The 17,327-nt window shown below is 45.6% G+C and overlaps 1 long non-coding RNA gene across 1 annotated transcript; it reads right to left on the reverse strand.

Moving 5' to 3' along the window:
- Nucleotides 1–306: 306 nt before the first annotated feature.
- LOC101687508 lies at nucleotides 307–12,950 on the reverse strand. Its single transcript, XR_199474.2, has 4 exons — nucleotides 12,835–12,950; nucleotides 12,311–12,514; nucleotides 6,314–6,410; nucleotides 307–2,956 (listed from the first exon to the last, which is right to left on the reverse strand). It is a non-coding gene; the product is annotated as an uncharacterized LOC101687508 (long non-coding RNA).
- Nucleotides 12,951–17,327: the final 4,377 nt, after the last annotated feature.

The raw sequence follows: 17,327 nt of genomic DNA on the forward strand, positions 1-17,327 counted from the left end.
AAAAATACATTTACAGTCCTGTGTTGAATTTATCAAAAAAATCTGTGTATAAGTGGACCTGTGTGGTTCAAAACCCCGTTGTTTAAGGGCTGACTGTATATTACACGTATTATATGACATTTATGAACATTATATAACATAACACATATATGGAGAATATATATACTCTACAGATTCTGCTCCCTCTGTTAGAATGCTGACTGATACGCTCAGCTAGGAAGAAACTAGGGAATGGCTATTGGGTCAATCACTGACATCTTTTTTTTTTTTTTTAAACAAAAGGTGAGATTTTCAAGAACACACCATTGACTCAATTATTTATTTAATAAACACTTTGAACACTCATTTTTACATTTCTTCACAAATATTTTGAGTACTTTCTAAGTACTTGAGAGGTACTACTGAACAAAACAGATAAAAAAGTCCTGCCCTATTCTAACTTGACATTCTCTGATATCTGCTTTGATGTCATTGTAAAATTTCCTTTTGTAGTACTCATCACAATGCCTTTATACGGTATTTCCTTCTTTCCTTTTTAAAAAAAAAAATTCTTTATTTAAATTCAGTTAAGTTAATATAGAGTGTATACTAGCTTCAGGGATACAGTGTACTGATTCATCAGTTCCATATACCCCGTGCTCATGACATCCCATGCCCTCCTTAATGCCCGTCACCCCCTTTCCCCATGCTCCCACCCACCACTCCCCAGCAACCCTGTTTCCTATGGTTTGGTGTCTCTTATGGTTTACCTCTCTATTTTATAATTTTTCCTTCCCTTCCCCTGTGTTCATGTATTTTGTTTCTTAAGTCCCACGTATGAGTGAAATCATATGGTATTTGTTTCTGGCTGACGTAGTTCCCTTAGCAAAATAGTTCAGATGGAACTATTGCATGGATGTCATTGCAAATGGCAAGATTCCATTCTTTTTGATAGCTGAGTAATAGTCCACTGTATAGGTACATCATATTTCCTTTTTTTGATCAAAGAAAATAAATGCATAGCTCTATCACTAGACCTTATATTTTATTTTGGAAAAAAAAAAGCAAGCTTTAAAAGGCATCAGGAAAATTAAACAGCAGAGTAGAAGTGATAGACACCAAGCATTCACACTACGTGAGCACTAGGTCTCTCCTCCTTTTCCTGAACTCATGAGAGGATGGTAGTTTCTAATCTGCTTTATGTGGGTGGGGTCTTTTGACTACTTCGATCCTATGTTCATCAGATGGAAGGAACCTGGACCAATGGGTCACTTCATGGACAGCAGCTGGCCTGGAAATTGTCCAACCTGATATAAGACTCCCTTGAGTGAGAAATAAACCTTTCTTGTGTTATGGAACTGAGTTTCTAGGGTTTGTCTATTACTACAACATAACATAACCCATCCTAACCTGTTGGAGTTACAGCGCCAGACCAGAGGCCAATAGCGGCCATCTTGCTCTCATTCACCCCACTATCCCCACTGCCTGGTTCACTACCTGCAACAAAGTAGATGCTCGTAAGTACTTTTAAAAATAACATTGTTGAATCCCATCCATGAAAAGATACATAAGATAATTTACAACCTAATGGGTAAGTGATCTTGCAAGGGAGCTTGATTTAAAAAACCAAACCAAACCCTTTTTTACTTTCCTGTCCACCTAAATAAATTGCCATTGAGGAAGACCATGTAATTCATGCAGATCTGAATAACCATCCAGCAACCTGTTGTCCTTGTCATTCAAACCCACATGAATGAAACCCTAACTTCCTCCAAATGTGAGACACTGCATGGGGCCTCCTAAGTCATTTTAAATTATTCCGTCAAGTGTGGGTTTCTTATAATTTAGTTATAAGACAAGAAAAACACAAAAGTTCAAGAGAAGAGCTCTATCATCATTGATGAAACCATCCCAAGGCCCTCGGCAGGAATGGGATGAAAACAGCCCAAGTCTGGTGCAGAAGAAGGGAGAGGCCTCTGCCGGATGGAATTTAGATCTGAAAAGAACAGAAAGAACCGTATTCTAGATAGAAGGACTAGCGTGAGAAAAACTTAGACAAGACAATTGTGCGAGGGTAGCAAGAGGGACACCCCAGTGATGATAGTTTGGCTAGCTCGAACCCAAGTATCAGTTCAATCTCTTTATCAGAGAAAACCTGGAGATCAGACCATGGAGGACAGTCTATGTGTGGGGTCCCTGAGAAGCTGACTCAGAGAGAGAGATTCAAAGCTTATGGGGGGTGTCCAGACCACAAATCTCCCATCGTTCACTCCATACCTTTTTACAGAGCTCCTCTCTGTGCTGGGGGATTGCTCGGTGGTCAGTATACCGATGTGACCATGGAGCTCCAAGTTTGGGAAGATAAGTACATAAGCAGGCAACCGCAATATGCAAGATGTTTTAAAGAAGCATCTTGTGCTAATAATAACAATACAAGCCATCATGGCCCAGTGGGATGGCCCAGTGGGATTATTCTCTGTGAGGCACTCTTCCGAGGTCCCACATGCCTTACTTTACACAATCCTTACAACAAACCTGGGAGGCATGTAATAATATCGTTCCCATTTCACAGGTCAGAAAAAAATGAGTCTCAGAGAATAAGATGGTCTGCCTTACTGAAAAAGCTAGAAAGCCTAGGCTGGGATTCACAGCACAACTTTCATACTTAAAGCCCTTGCTGCAAACAGCTACAGAGCATTGCCTCCTACTGCGTGTCTAGTACGGACATGGGGCCACAGCGAGCGCCCTCCATGAAGGATGGTCGACTGAAGAAGTAACTGTTATGATAATGTCGATACAGGAAATGTGGGAGGCCGGGAAGGGGGCACTACTAAAGCAGTCCAGGCCAGGGGCTCTCAAAATGTGGTTTCCCGCCCAGCCGGGAAGAGATTGCCTGGGAAATAGTTAGAAATGCAAAATCTCAGCTCCCCAATCCAGACGCCTCGAAGCAGGAAGTCTGAAGATGAAGTTCAAGAATCTGCATTAAAAAAAAAAAAAAAAAGATTTTATTTATTTGAGAGAGGGAGAAGCAGCCTCCCCACTGAACGAGTAGCCCAACGCAAGGCTCAATCCCATGGCCCTGAGATCACGACCTAAGCCAAAGGCAGATGCTTAACCGACTGAGCCACCCAGGCGCCTTCAAGCGTCTGCATTTTAACAATCCTTTCCAGATGATTCGGATGCACAACGTTTTGGGAACACTTCCTTTAAGACCTTGTTTCTCAAAGTGTGGTGGGAGGACCCAAAGGCACCCTTGTCACCTGGGAGCAAATGAGGAACCCAGGGGGGCCCAGATCCCCCACTGCCGCAGGCATCTCCTCAATGAGAACTCCATGTTAACAGCGACCCCTGTTAACATGCCTGTTAACAACGTCAGTGGCAAGTGAAAGTTGGAGAAGCCCTGGTCCAGGCCCCTGGTTTGCAAACTTAGCTGTTCCATCAGCTGGAGAGTTTTAAAACTGGCTGGGGCCTGAATTCTACTTCTAGGGACCCTAGCATAGTTGGGGTGCAGCAAGGCTTGGACATCGGGAATTCTTTACAACTTCCCAGATGATTCTCATGTGCAAGGAAATTTGAGAACCAAGGGTCCCCAGGACTCTGAGGAGGCTTCTCAGAGAAGCAGCATCTAAGCTCCGCCCTGGGCCCCCAAGGCAGCGTGGTTCCTGGAGGGGAACAGAGAAAGCCAGAGTCTTGTTGGTTTACCCACTACTACTGTGGTTACCTGTCTTCAGTCAAAGACGGAGGCCTCCTGAATCAAGGGCTGTCAATCCCCTCCCTGTCAACAGCCTCAAATTCACTAAAACACTCGAGGCCCGGGTTCAGAGGCAGGGCAGAATGAGGGAGAGGTTTTATCGCATAAAGCCTGCATTCTCTGCGCGGTGCATTAATTAATTTCAAAGTAGGCCAAGTGATGAGGGAGATTTGGGGCAGCCTCACGGGTCATAAAAAGACTTTAAAAAAGTCTCTCCTTGCCTCTTGGAACGCCTCCCTCCCGGGACCCACCCAATCACCAGGGGAGAGGAACGCCGGCCTGTGAGCACCAGGATCGCGCCGAGGCTGGCCAGGGATGCCCCTAGGAGGAAGGCAAACTGTCCCCCCTTCTATTTGGAGAAAAGGGACAGGGTAGTAAAGGCATAGAACTCAAGCGGGAGCCCATCAGTCGGGCCGGACTCGGTAGGGCAGGGGAGTTGGGAGGGGGCGCCGGAGAGGGCAAAGGTAAGAAAGACGCGGAGGGAGACCTTTTTAAGAAAGAAGGATCTAGAGCCTTCCGAGTTGGCCTTCTGGTCTCCAACGCCGGGACTGCTTCCGTTCCACCCACTTCCCACCTCCTCCCCCTATCATCTATGACTAATGATTCTGACCCTTCCCCAACCCGATCTGCAATATCTCAGGCCTCTGTCACAGTCGGCTTCCGGCCATCCGCAGGTCAGATGGCTCCGAGCACGGGAGGACCAGGCTCATAGCAGCCAAATGGCAGCGGAACTCGGCCAAAGGCAGGTCCCCCAAATACCCCAGGGCCCTCTCTCTCTCTCTCTCTTTTTTATTTTTATTTTATTTTATTTTTTATTTTTTTTTTTGCTGCTTTTCTTTCCTTTCCCTCCCCCCTATCTTATTACAATTAATTAACTTAATTGAAGATTCGTCTGTGACTCTTTGGGGTCTCTCTTCCAGGCACTAGCCCAGGGGGCCCTCCAAGGCAATGATAAAGTGACAACCTACGTTTTTACTGAAATTACCCGAATGAGTTCATCATGTGACCACTCCCCAAGAGAGACCCCTGCAGCGTATTTTCCCAGAATAAATATGGTGCCATCAGCCCAGATGCTCTTTGAATTCCTCTTGGGGAATGGCCTCTGGGAATGTCTATAGGGGCACTTCAAAGTGAAGTAGCAAACGCATTATTATGATGCTATTCATTCATTTTTTCTTTTATAAAAGAAATCATGCTTATGTCTCAGTTGCTTGAACCCACATCAGTGTAACCAAGAAAATCACCCATTTTCTGCCTAATGATTATCCCTGAGTAATATTTGACTCATTGCCCGAGTTAAAATTACCCAACAAGTTTGCAGATCTGGCCACCGATAAAGAAACTGTCCAAAAAACTAAAAAAAAAAAGAAAGAAAGAAAGAAAGAAAAAAAAAAAAAAAGCAAGCAAAAATCAAGATGACATTCTCTTGCCACCCCTGCCTTGGCCCCACAAAGAACTTCTAAAAATACTCTAAATAAAGACAGAATCTTCGGAAGAAGTGTCCAACCTCTGGAAGAGACCTTTTGGCAGGACAATACTGACTTGAGGAGATGCTGTCTAAAATCACGAACTGAAGAAAGCGTGAATGGTTTTCTTAGTCACGATTAATGAACTCGGTCTCCCTTCCCTTTTTATCTGCTAATAGTATCTGGGACAATCCCAGCTCATAGCAACTCAAATTTTCCAGGCATCTCTCCTCCTCAGGGTAAACAACAGAAGGAACAAGCACATACTTGACTCAGTGCATAGGATGTGGTTTTCTCCTCTATTTTTCCTCTTTGACCCTTCTCATTCTCCTACCTTGAAAGGAAAGATGATTTTAAAGCCACGTGAGATCAACTGGACAAGTATTTTCTGCATGTAAGACCCTGTGTCACATGGTGTGTGGGAATCCCTGGCCACCTAAAATGTGTTTTCTCATTCGTATCCTCTAGCATGCCAACAGAGAGAAATGGATTAAGCCTGTCGAGGATCCTGTGTTGAGAAGGATTCTGAGGTCCAGATTCAGTGAGAAAGTACGCATATGGCTTCTTTCTCCTTACACTTAATACACATTCAAATATTTTGAATGAATAACTGGAAAAAAAAGTGAGGGAAGGCATCCATGAGCGATGAGACCCACCACTTGGGCAAGAGGAAATGAATCACTTTATGTCCATGCATTCAAGTGAACTTTAGAGTAATATCCACCCCAGATGGTTGCCAGAACCCACTCCCTGCCTATTTCCATCCAGTGCTGAGAGTCACAGGGTAGGTGGGATCCCCACTGAAACCATTTATTTTGAAGTATATTTTGCCCCACTCTGCTCAAAGAGATTGGCTACACATGAAAGTCAAGGAAAGACAGAAGAATTGCTCCAGACTAAAAGGACAATGAAAGACACATGAAACAAAGTAACCAGAGATTCTAAACTGGATTCTCTGGCTGCAAACACATCACTGTATAGAACTGGAATGGGACCTGAGAACTGTCTGGTAACAATTTACCAATGTTAGTTTCCCGATATTGATGGTTATATTGGCCATTGCCTTTGATTTTAGGAAATAAACATTAAGTAGTCAGGGCTTAAAAAAAATAATTACCTTGTCCACAAATATAAATGTATATCTTCTCCTCTTGTCCCCAAGATGAAGACAGGATTTACCTCCAGCAAATGTACTCAGAGTTTCCTAATAAACACTGGCCAAAAAAGGAAAGAAAATAATACACATAAATATGTAGGAGAGCTGAATGACTATATTTAGGTCCAGCTTGATGTTCTTTGTGGTTTGTGCTAAAAAGAAATTTTCCAGCTCCCATGAAAAATGCTCCAAAGGGAGAGTATACTTTCTAGATGCCCACCAAACAGAAAAAAAAAAAATGTACTTAGAGTCTTACAAGGTCTTAGGTCTTAGAATATTATGAGTTACCACATCCTGAGGCAGTCAGAGAGATTTTATGGGTTTTACCCCTAGAAGAGCAGGAATTCCAGGCATGTTTAGAAAATAGTATCTGACCATGGGATACACCTGTCAAAGTTCCTGATTCTTTGAAAGATGTGCTTTAAAAACAAACAAACAAACAAACAAAAATACCCCAATGGAAGAAATGTTCTCAACTCTGAGTTCTCAGGGTCAGGTTTGTGTAAGAAGCTTTTGGTGTACAAATAACTAAACAGATGCCGGAAAACCCAAGACTTTCATTTGAGTAGAAGAGAGGGATTTATTAGACCGCTAGATTAAAATTCCTGTATTTAAGACATATTTCACAAACACTTAATGGGGTTTTCCCACCCGTTAAGAGCAAATCGAGGGCACAATGTTCCATTTTCACAGGGGCAATAACTTCATTTCATTTACAGACTAAACTGACAGAAAAAAAAAATATGCATACATGGGTAGTTCTCGCCAGAGAAAACAAGACTTAATACAAGTGTTCAAGCAACATATTAGAAATAAAGGTCTGTCTGTAGCCTTGGCAATTTCTGTTCCTTTTTCTATTTCTGGGAGGGGGTGATGATGTGGAAGAAAAAAAATCCTGTGGTTGGTATCCAATGAAGTTAACACTTCTGGGGCAAGACCTCTATTACATGCAAACATTATGAATTATAATTAGAGAACAGCCTATTTACACATGAAGGTACATGGGGTCAAACAGAAAACTCTGCCAAGAATCTTGGCATTTGGCCGGGAACTATTGGCGATTGGCATAAAGCAATGGTCCAGGAATGGGGCAGAGCCGGAAGGAACACTGAGGTCTGGTTTTTAAATCCACGTGACACTGAGAAAACACCCATCAAGAGATGCGCCATAAAAATCCAGGAAGGTTTATCATTTTGATAGGGAAGTCTCAGCAGAGGGCCACATCTATTTCACAGAATTCAGCACACTCCCAATGGCTGGTGCGGGTATAAAGTGAGTAAAACACTTTCTGGGGGAAATTTGGAAAAATCTGTATTAAAACCTTTAACAAGGTAAGTACCCATGTCTAGCGGTACCTCCTAAAGGAAGAATTAAAAAATATTCCAGAACAATACCTATTGAAGTGCAAGGATGTCTACCACAGAGCTATCTACCAAGTGTAAAATATTGATCTAAATGTTCATTGATAGGAAATTGGGTAAATCAATTACAGCAAATCCATAAATGGGACACCATAGAGCCTTTGAGGAGGATGACATATATTTATATGTATTGACTTGGAAAGATGTTCCCCATATATTAAATTAAAATGCTAGGATATTAAGAAATGCACAGTATGATTTTATTTATTGTTAAGAAAAAAAATGAAGGTAGGTGGATGTGTATGCCTAAAAATATCAGACAAATACTAGACTACCAAAACAGTTACTCTTGGTGGGTAGAATTACCAGAAAATGTCCAGTTGCCGTAAATGTCACGTTTCTTTATTGTTTGGGTTTGTAAACAAATACAGATCCCATTTTAAAATTTAAGTTCAATTAATTCACATGTAGTGCATAATAATAAGCTCCAGAGGCAGAGGTCAGGGATTCATCAGTCTTATATAACACCCGGGACTCATTACATCACGTGCCCTCTTAATTCCCATCCCCCAGTTACCCCATCTCCTCCCTTTAATCTTAATGGTTTGTCTCCCTCTCTGACTTCCTCTTGTTTTCTTCTCCCTTCCCCTATGCTACTCTGGTATGATGTGGATGGAACCAGAGGGTATCCTATTAAGCAAAACAAGTCAATCAAAGAATGACAATCATCACATGATTTCACTTTTTTTTATAAAGATTTTATTTATTTATTTGTCAGAGAGAGAGGGGGAGAGAGAGCTAGTGAGCACAGGCAGACAGAGACGTAGGCAGAGGCAGAGGGAGAAGCAGGCTCCCCGCCGAGCAAGGAGCCCGATGTGGGACTCGATCCCACGCCGCTGGGATCATGACCTGAGCTAAAGGCAGCCACTTAACCAACTGAGCCACCCAGGCGTCCCTGATTTCGCATTTTTTACTAGAAAAAGCTGTCAACGTATTTCTGGTAAAAGAAAAGATGGGTGGCTCAGTCGGTTAAGCATCTGCCTTCGGCTCAGGTCATGACCCCAGGGTCCTGGGATCGAGCCCCGCATCGGGCTCCTTGCCTTCTCCCTCTACCTGCCGCTCCCCGTGCTCATGTTCACTCTCTCTCTCTCTGACAAATAAATAAATAAATAAATGAAATTTTTCAAAAAGAAAAGAAAAGATGGTACATTTCAGAGGGAGGATCTCTTCCCTAGAGGAAAACTGGGTAGTGAACTCGGGACACAGCTGCTTCGTAACCCGGTCCCGCCATTTGCCAGCTGTGAGTCTGGGGAAGTCGCCGAGCATCCCCCTGGCTAGCCTCCGCTGTTATGTAAGGACAGTCCTTCCTTCCCAGGCTGATGATGAGCATGAGGTGAGGTCATGTTTGTACAAGGCCCGACCTAATGTTTGGCACACAGAGGTATTCAGTTGAAGAAAATGGGTGCCTTGTCCACTGAACGGGTACAAAGCATATCGTCCGCACTTGAGCCACCAATGGCTGTAGTCTCATCAGAACGATGCCAACTCGGTATCTTGCCTGCTGCTTGGCACTGTCTGGATGAAAAACACCCCAGACAATGTGTTATCTCTACCTGAAGCACTTGCCCTCCAGCTGGGAGACAAGTAAGTGACCAGTAACACAGCTAGAGCCCTACTATGTGCCGGGCTCTGGTCAGGTTCTCGAATGTGCTAAATCACGGACTCATTAAAATCACTGCTGGTGATAGACTAGTCTTATGATTCCCGTTGTGCAGCTTAAGAAATCAAGATACACCTAAGGTATGTGACTGGGGTAAGGCTACCTAGCTGCTTAGGAATGAAGCCAAAAGTAGAAATCGGAACCACCAAGGCACGCTGGAGTCCAATCATTTAGGGTGACGTCAAGCCTGGAGAGTGGAGTTCAGAGGAAGGGGTTGCCTCTGTGGCAAAGAGTCCGTCACCGAAGCCTTAGGAAAGACCAGATGTTCAGGACGTGGTTGGAAGCGGATAGCTGCCCTCTGCCCCAGACCTTCTGATTCACTGAGTCCAAGGTAGGACCTGAGCATCTGCATTTCTAAAGATCTCCCAGGCAATGTTGATGACCCCAGGATCCCACCTGGAGCCATGAGGCCCTTGGGGAATGAGGACAAGGCACATGCCAGAAACCAAGCAGCACCTAAATATGCAGCCCTTCCTGTTTCTGATTTAGCAAAACATCGAATCACAGAGCCCTTTTAATGAAGTGTTGTTAAAAACACTTGCTTACAGATACAACCCTACCGCCCTCTGATTTCCATGACGGAGTAACTCGGCATTCAAGGAGTGTCCTTCAAGGGCTGATGGATGAAACGAAAAGGAATTTTATTCTTTCTCGGAGTCTTTCAAAGGACATCACTGATGTCCCGACTCATCGCCCGCCTGACGTTCCCATAGACCCTGCCCCCTCCTTCTGGCTGCCCCCACTTCACCCTGCAGGGACCTCCCTCTCCTTCAGACCCTCCCCCAAAGCTCTCACTTCAGCCCCTGGGGAGGCACGCATCCTGCTGCCTTCCTATCCCCTCCCCAATTCTGCATCCATAAAGCTCAAAGGACCAGGGCAGCGAGAAAAACACCACCCAAGTCTCAATCCTTTCGATTTTGACTGTTACCACTGCTGAAAAGACTGCTCGTAATGAAGCCAGGACGTACACGCTTCCTGTGTGTGTCAGCTGATTTTTGTCAGATTATCCTACCCTGGTCATTTATTTCTGCAAGACCTACCCTAAGACTTTTTCTTTCAGTTGCTGTCGTCTTTCTAGAGTGGGACAGGGAGGCATGAAGTCTACCAAATTCCAGAATAAAAGAATTAACAAGTCTCCATAGCAGCGTGAAAGGTGCTAGTTAAAAGGAGCTCCAAAAAAAAAAAAAGGGGGAGAGAATTTTTAAATGCAACTTGTAATTCCAATTCATTAAAATAAATGGAGTCTGAGGTTTACTATCGTGTTGAAAAATGTAAATGGTGCCGCCATGTTGTGGCTAATCAAATCTTCTCGCATAAGAACATTCGGGAGGGGAGGTAGGTAGTGCCAATTTTCTCACTGGCTTTCCTGAGAGGTCCAGAAAGTTGGTTTGTAATCTCCCGCTCTGTTCCCAAGGAATGCTTTTACTGTTTTCAAATATCAATGGGAAACTTTAGATTTTCCATGTTCTTTCACCAGAGTGACCTTTCTTTACTATGTTATACACTGGAGTTTGGATATAAGACTTCCCTTGAGAAAAGAGTTCTACTGCTAAAAACAGATTGAAGACTACTGGCAGAGGTCACTTCAGTTGTAAAAACAGTCGTTTCTCCTTGTGGGACTCAATAAAACGATTCTCAATTTTAATGAAAAAGGCCATAAACATTTTTATTTTTCCTGAATTATCTCTTGTAAAGTTAAAAGAAAAAAAAAAAAAGATCACCATCACTGCACGACACCATGTTTTTGTATCTTTGGGGTTTATAGGAAAATAAGAATTTCTCTCACCAGCCCCACCTCTCTGTCACCACCCCTGACAAATCCCCTGCTGGGGACCCCAAGGATGATACTATAGAAAGGAGCTGGCTGGCTCTCTTCTCTGATGTCAGTTTCAAAGCTGATAGACAAAGCCCTGGTTTCTGTCCTTCCCTGAGTGTACAGTGACATAAACACTGTGAATGAATTCAGGTAAATCAGTGCCTTTCAAGCCTCCCTGTACATCCAAAGCTCCCAGGAGCTTCTAAAAAACAAAAAATAAAACCCTAGATTCCCATACTGAGGCCAGACCTGGGGTGAGTTCTGAGCATGTTAAAGAAACAGCAGCAGCATGAAACAGCTTTCTCGCCCTTTATCCTGACATCAGACCACCGTCAATATCACAGAGTTGGGAGGTGTGCCCGGGGTCTGAGAACTAAAGGCTGCTCATCACCCATTGAGACACCACCAAGGAGGCATGATGGGGGACCCCTCATCTGAGGTGGCCAGCATATGACATGAAGTGAAGAAGCCAAGAGGTGCTCCTGAGACAACACTGACCCTGAAGGGACCTACGCATGAAGGGGGAGAGCCTCCCCACTGGCTCCTGGGCAGTATTCCCAGGTGTGGTCATCCTCTGCAATGCCTGCTAGGAAATGCATTTCTGTGGTGGAGTTCGGGACAGGTTACCAGCATGCACTCGGAGTCCGAAAAGCCCTGCAATGAAGAGATCTGTTCCCTCCACTTTCTCTGCTTCTCCCATATTCTGCCTTGCAACGCTTTTCGTATCAACAACCATCAGAGGGATGTGGCAAACGCAGATTCACACTGTGACCTGCTGGTCATAGAGTCCAATGTCCCCTGCTCTCTGTACCCCCTTAAAATATCCAGAGAGGGAGAGGAGTCAAGGCTGAGTGCAGGGACAGGAAAGACTTGGGTTGGCCGAAGGGATTTAGAAGTGTGATCGTAATCAGAGAACTTGAACGTGATTGCATCCCAGCCAGGCTGGTGGTCCAACATCCTAATTAGCTAATGGGTACAGGAGGGTTTTACTTAGAAAGGAGGCTTATTGGATCAACACTCAAGATACTTGGGGTTTTTTGTTGTTTTTTTTCCTAACTTACCATTTTTCCTCTAAGATTGTGATTCTCAAACTTCAGGGTGCATGAAATCCCCTGGAGGGTTTCTGACAATCCAAGTTGCTGCTCCTCCCATCCCCAAGTGTCTGACGCAGCAGGTCTGGGGTGTGATCCGAGATCCAGCATTTCCAGTGAGTTCCCAGGTGCTGCTGCTGCTGGTCTGGGGACCACACACTGAGCAACACTGTTCTGGAAGGTGGAGAAGGACACCAGAAGAGAGGAAGAGGATGGGGACTGCCGGAGGAACAGGGAGCAGAGGAGAAAGAAGCGAGAGGATGTAAATGAGAAGAGAGGGGGAGGGGGGAACGAGAGGTGAGCGAGGGAGGGGGAAAGAGACGGAGGGTGCAGAGCTAGGAAAAGGGAGGTGGGCAAGAAGGGAGACGAGCGAAAAACAGAGGGAGACAAGACATGGGGCTGTTTGAACAAATGCATAATGCTTGCCAGGGTGTCAGAGCTGGAATCTGGGCAAAGGACCAGTGGCGGCTGAGCCTCGGTGTTTGCAGGACTACCTGTTGTATGCACAGCTAGACGCGGCCATCTGTACCCTCGTGGATAAGCCTGGGTTGCCTGCTTCTCAGTCTCAGCATGGTGACACCAGCTCCTCTCGAAGCAAACCTCGCTCCAGCTGCAGGGGAAAGCCATGAGAAAGGAGGTCAGAGTTCTCCAGGGGCCTCCTCTCCCCCTCCCGAGTTCTTGTTGGATCCTGGATCTCCTCCCCAGTTCTCCCTCTGACCCAGAAGCACTGCCAACTCAAGCTGGAACCGACTCTCGAGCTCCATGCTCCCTGTGGCTGGCCCGGACACGTCCTCCAGCTGTCCTGGGCCCAAGGCATCTCAGGGCTCCACACTGAGGCCATGCTGGTCCCCGTTGCCCCAATCAGGCAAACACGTGGGACCTGGAAGGTCAGAGGACCCACCAGGGGCTGACTGTGAAATTCACACGTGGTTCCCGGGGCCACCTTCCCAGCAAGGAAAGGTGTAGCACTAGAACCTGGGGCCACCTCCACGTGAGGAAATCCAAGTGGGTGGAGAGGTCCCGGGGCTTGGCTCTGTCACCTTGTTCAAAAAAGGCACGCAAGGGCCCCTGGAGATGGACCGTGTTGTAGCGACGGTGGCGTAAACAGGCTCAGGGATCGCAGACTCAGTCGGCAGGCATGGCAGTGCCTCTCTCCCCTGGAGGTGTGAGAAATCCTCGCTATAAATCAAGGAAATTAAATAGAGTGCAGGGCTTAGGGGCATTGCTCAAACCCCTAATCCGGATCCCAGGGTTGCTGAAAAGGCCACCACGCCCAGCAGTTCAGAAAGAGGAAAGCTGTTTCCCAGGCTTTGCTCTCCCAGGAGCCCAGTGGGGAGACCTTAGAGCAGCCCTGCGGTCCCAGCGCGGATGAGGGTCAGAGTTGGAAAGGAGCTCAGAGAGCCTTCCCCCGCTTGCTGCCTCCTTCTTACAGGCAGAGAAACAGGCCGGTGAAGAGAAGGAACTTGTACAAAGGCATATAGGGATCAGCTATTAATAGAATCCACAGGCAAATGTAATTTCAACTTCGAATGGTGACTGGCAATTTCAGGAGGCGACTGGCAACTGTGAGACCCTGCGAACCATACATGGTGACCAAGGAAAGTTCCCACATGTGGCAGGTTGCATCTGAAAACAAGTAGGCAATCAACAAGTGCCCTTCCTTTTATAGGGTCAAGTCCCACAAACGAGTGTGTCATGTTTTGTAAAAGTTTGCAAAATGCTAAGAAGAAGCGGGCAAGCAGAGCAGAGAGAAGGAAAACCCCACCAGGCAGTGACAAGAAGCAGGCTTCGGAGTTTTGAGCGGTTAGGATGCCATACAATTGCAGAACCTGGACAAAGACCTGAGGGTTTGAGAGACTGGAAAGCCAGGACACGGAGGAGGAGGCAGGCTTGAGATGCTCCAGGGTCTCCCTGGAGCAGGGGGGAGGGGTAGGGAGCTTCATAGCTTTGATAGATCTGAGGGTGGAGAGGGGAAAAGCAGGGCTGCCTGATAGAGCTCTTGATTTGGGGACTGGCTGCTTTTCCAAGAGCCTCTAGGGCAGGTCCTAGGATTTCCAGTTCTGGGCAAGGGAGTAATGGTTCTCAGAATCAAGGTCACATGGCGCACTCTACCCACACGCACCTGCACCAAGATTCAGGTTCCTGACACCTGGCTTTCCTGCTGCAGTTGGACAAAAAGAACCTGGCTACCACCCATCCCAGGGAGTGGCTACCCTTCAGTACGCAGGCGGCGCTCAGTAAAGGTTCCCTGCGTTCTCTTGATGCCTAAATCATTTCCCTTTCTCTCTTACAGTATTTTTAGCACCGATAGTAATAAAGGCAAATACATTTGACCATTGAACAACACGGGGGGTCAGGGGCACTGACGCATCAAGCGGTCGAAGATTTGCACGTAACTTTTGACTGCCCCAAAACTTAATTACTGGCAGCCTGCCTTTGATCAGAAGCCTTACTGATAACATACACAGTCGATTGACATGCCTTTTGTACGTTACATGTATTATATGTTGTATTCTTACAATCAAAGCTAAAGAAAAAATGTTATTAAGAAAATCACAAGGAAGAGAATGCGTGCAGAGTGTGGTCCTGTATTTATCAAAAAGAAATCTGTGTAGAAGTGGACATGCACAGGCCAAACCCATGTTGTTCGAGGGCCAGCTGGATATACAATAGGTCGACATGTGTGGACACCTTCTGTGCTTGACCGGCTACATTCACTGGAAATAATCTTCACGGCATCCCCGTGGTGCCCACGGAATAATGCATGTGTATTTCACAGACGCTCCGCATCTGTACAATGCGATACCCATTTTAGAGAGGCAGAAACAGAGGCTCAAAAAGCGGGAATGATTTTTTTCCCCCAAAATTGTAGAGTTTGTAAGTAGAAGAGGTAGGATTTGATGTTTAACTACCATCACGACCTTCTCTAGCTTCAAAATGCTCTTTTAGGTAGGGTCTCTTTTGCTCCTCACGGGCAGGCTGTGCTTTGTTTTAGTAAAGCTGGTGGCTCTCAAAATGCTGCAAATTAAAATAAATAGATAGGGGTGCCTGGGTGGCTCAGTGGGTTAAGCCTCTGCCTTCGGCTCAGGTCATGATCCCAGGGTCCTAGGATCGAGCCCCACATCGGGCTCTCTGCTCAGCAGGGAGCCTGTTTCCTCCTCTCTCTCTGCTTGCCTCTTGGCCTACTCGTGATCTCTGTCTGTCAAATAAATAAATAAAAATAAAAAATTAAAAAAAAATAAATTAAAAAAAATAAAATAGATAAGTAAGTAAATAAATAAATTAACTTACTTTTAAAAGTGTGGCTCAGAGCCCAGCAGCTTCAGCAACCCTGAACTTGTTAGAAATGCAAGTTCTTAGGCTTTCCCCAAATCTGATGACCCAGAACCCTGGAAGGAGGAAGATCTGTGTCTTAGCAAGCTTTCCAGGCAATTCCAATGGATACTCCAGTTTCAGAACTAGCACATAAGGAATTTTTTTCTCTGATTATAGATGAGGGAGCAAAGGAACAGAGAGGTTCAGCAGCTTGTCCAAGCGTGCACAGGAAGTGGTTAGAGTGCTGAGCCTATCTATTTCTGGGGTTGGAGCCCCCAGATCTGCATTTTAACAAATTCCCAGGGAACTCTAGAGTTTGAGAGCTACCCCAGAGAGTCAGATAGCTCTTTTCTCTCCCCACACCCCTAGCAAGGGTACCTAAGTTCTTTTGGTCTGGGACTAACTCCTGGTGGAGAGAGGCCTAGTTAGTTGCAAAGATACCAGAAAAACCCTGGTGCCCTGGCTTACACCTCTCAGTTGTCAAGCTGTTTAACTTTTTAAAAATCACAAGTCAACCACAAATATGTTTACTGTAAGACTTCAAATACTGCCCAACTTTATAGATTTTTTTAAAAGTGAAAGCTGCTTTTCTTCTGACCCTCCCCCGACCAAATCCGGACCACCCCCAATTAGCGTTAACTTTGTGTGTAACTTTGCACACATTTACAATTCTTTTTTAAATATGTATATGCACACATATACTCAGATGATAATTCAAACCAGAAATGGGACTCTATTATTATTAAACGGTGGCATGACCCCCTTAACGGGCCCTAGTATACATCTCTGTGTGTGGTGTGTTTTTCAGGACATAGAAATAGAGCTCATTCTTGTAACGGTTTTGGAGTATTCTGCCTCTGAAAGTATCTTGACTCACTTAATCGCCGATAGATAGAGATTTTTGTAGTCTCTTTTCATTACTACAAACAGTAATAAAATCCTTATAGGCACCCCTTTTGGAACTTGTGTCTGTCCGAAACGTTGACCATCTTGAATAGGAAATACTGGGGTCCTTGCCTTCCGTCCTTGGTCCTTTCAACTATACTAGTCTATCCCTTTCCAGCCAGACTTTTCTATGCCTTGGGGGTCGGGGGTAGGGGACTGGCACAGAATGGTAGCTACTTGCTACTGTTGCTGGTTTGGGATTTTACCAGATTTTGGGCAGGGGGTCGGGGGAGGCAAAGGGGGGAGTTGACAAAAGAAAGAAAACGGTTTTTCTTTCATTCCTTCTTTCTTTATTTCCCAAGGTGGGAAGATTCTCCTGAATGCCAATTTGAGCTTTAAGATGGAAACAATGGGGAGAAACTCTCCGCGCCATTCCTAGAGGGACGGAAGGAGCCCGTGACCTTTCCCAGGTTGAACGTGAATCATGACTGAGCTCGGGTTAGCTGTGTTCTGACTCACAATGGCTGGGGACGATTTGCTGAGGTCTCTCAACCCCGGGTGATTTTAGTATAAGCGCCACATGGCCACCTCCGCCCCCCCCCACGCCCGCCCCCACCACCACCTCCCCAGCTCTCTATGACTCAATCCCATACTCATCCCGAGTCATCAGGGAATGGAAATCATGAGCACAGCCTGGCTCGCACCCAGGGAGGGACAGAGCATGTCCAGAAAATCAGGGATTCCCTACTCTGCCAAGGAAGCGTGAGTTGAGACCGCTGATTCTCCA

Source organism: Mustela putorius, unplaced genomic scaffold, assembly GCF_011764305.1.
Source record: "Mustela putorius furo isolate JIRA1106 unplaced genomic scaffold, ASM1176430v1.1 tig00537248_pilon_pilon_pilon, whole genome shotgun sequence".
Classification (NCBI taxonomy): domain Eukaryota; kingdom Metazoa; phylum Chordata; class Mammalia; order Carnivora; family Mustelidae; genus Mustela; species Mustela putorius.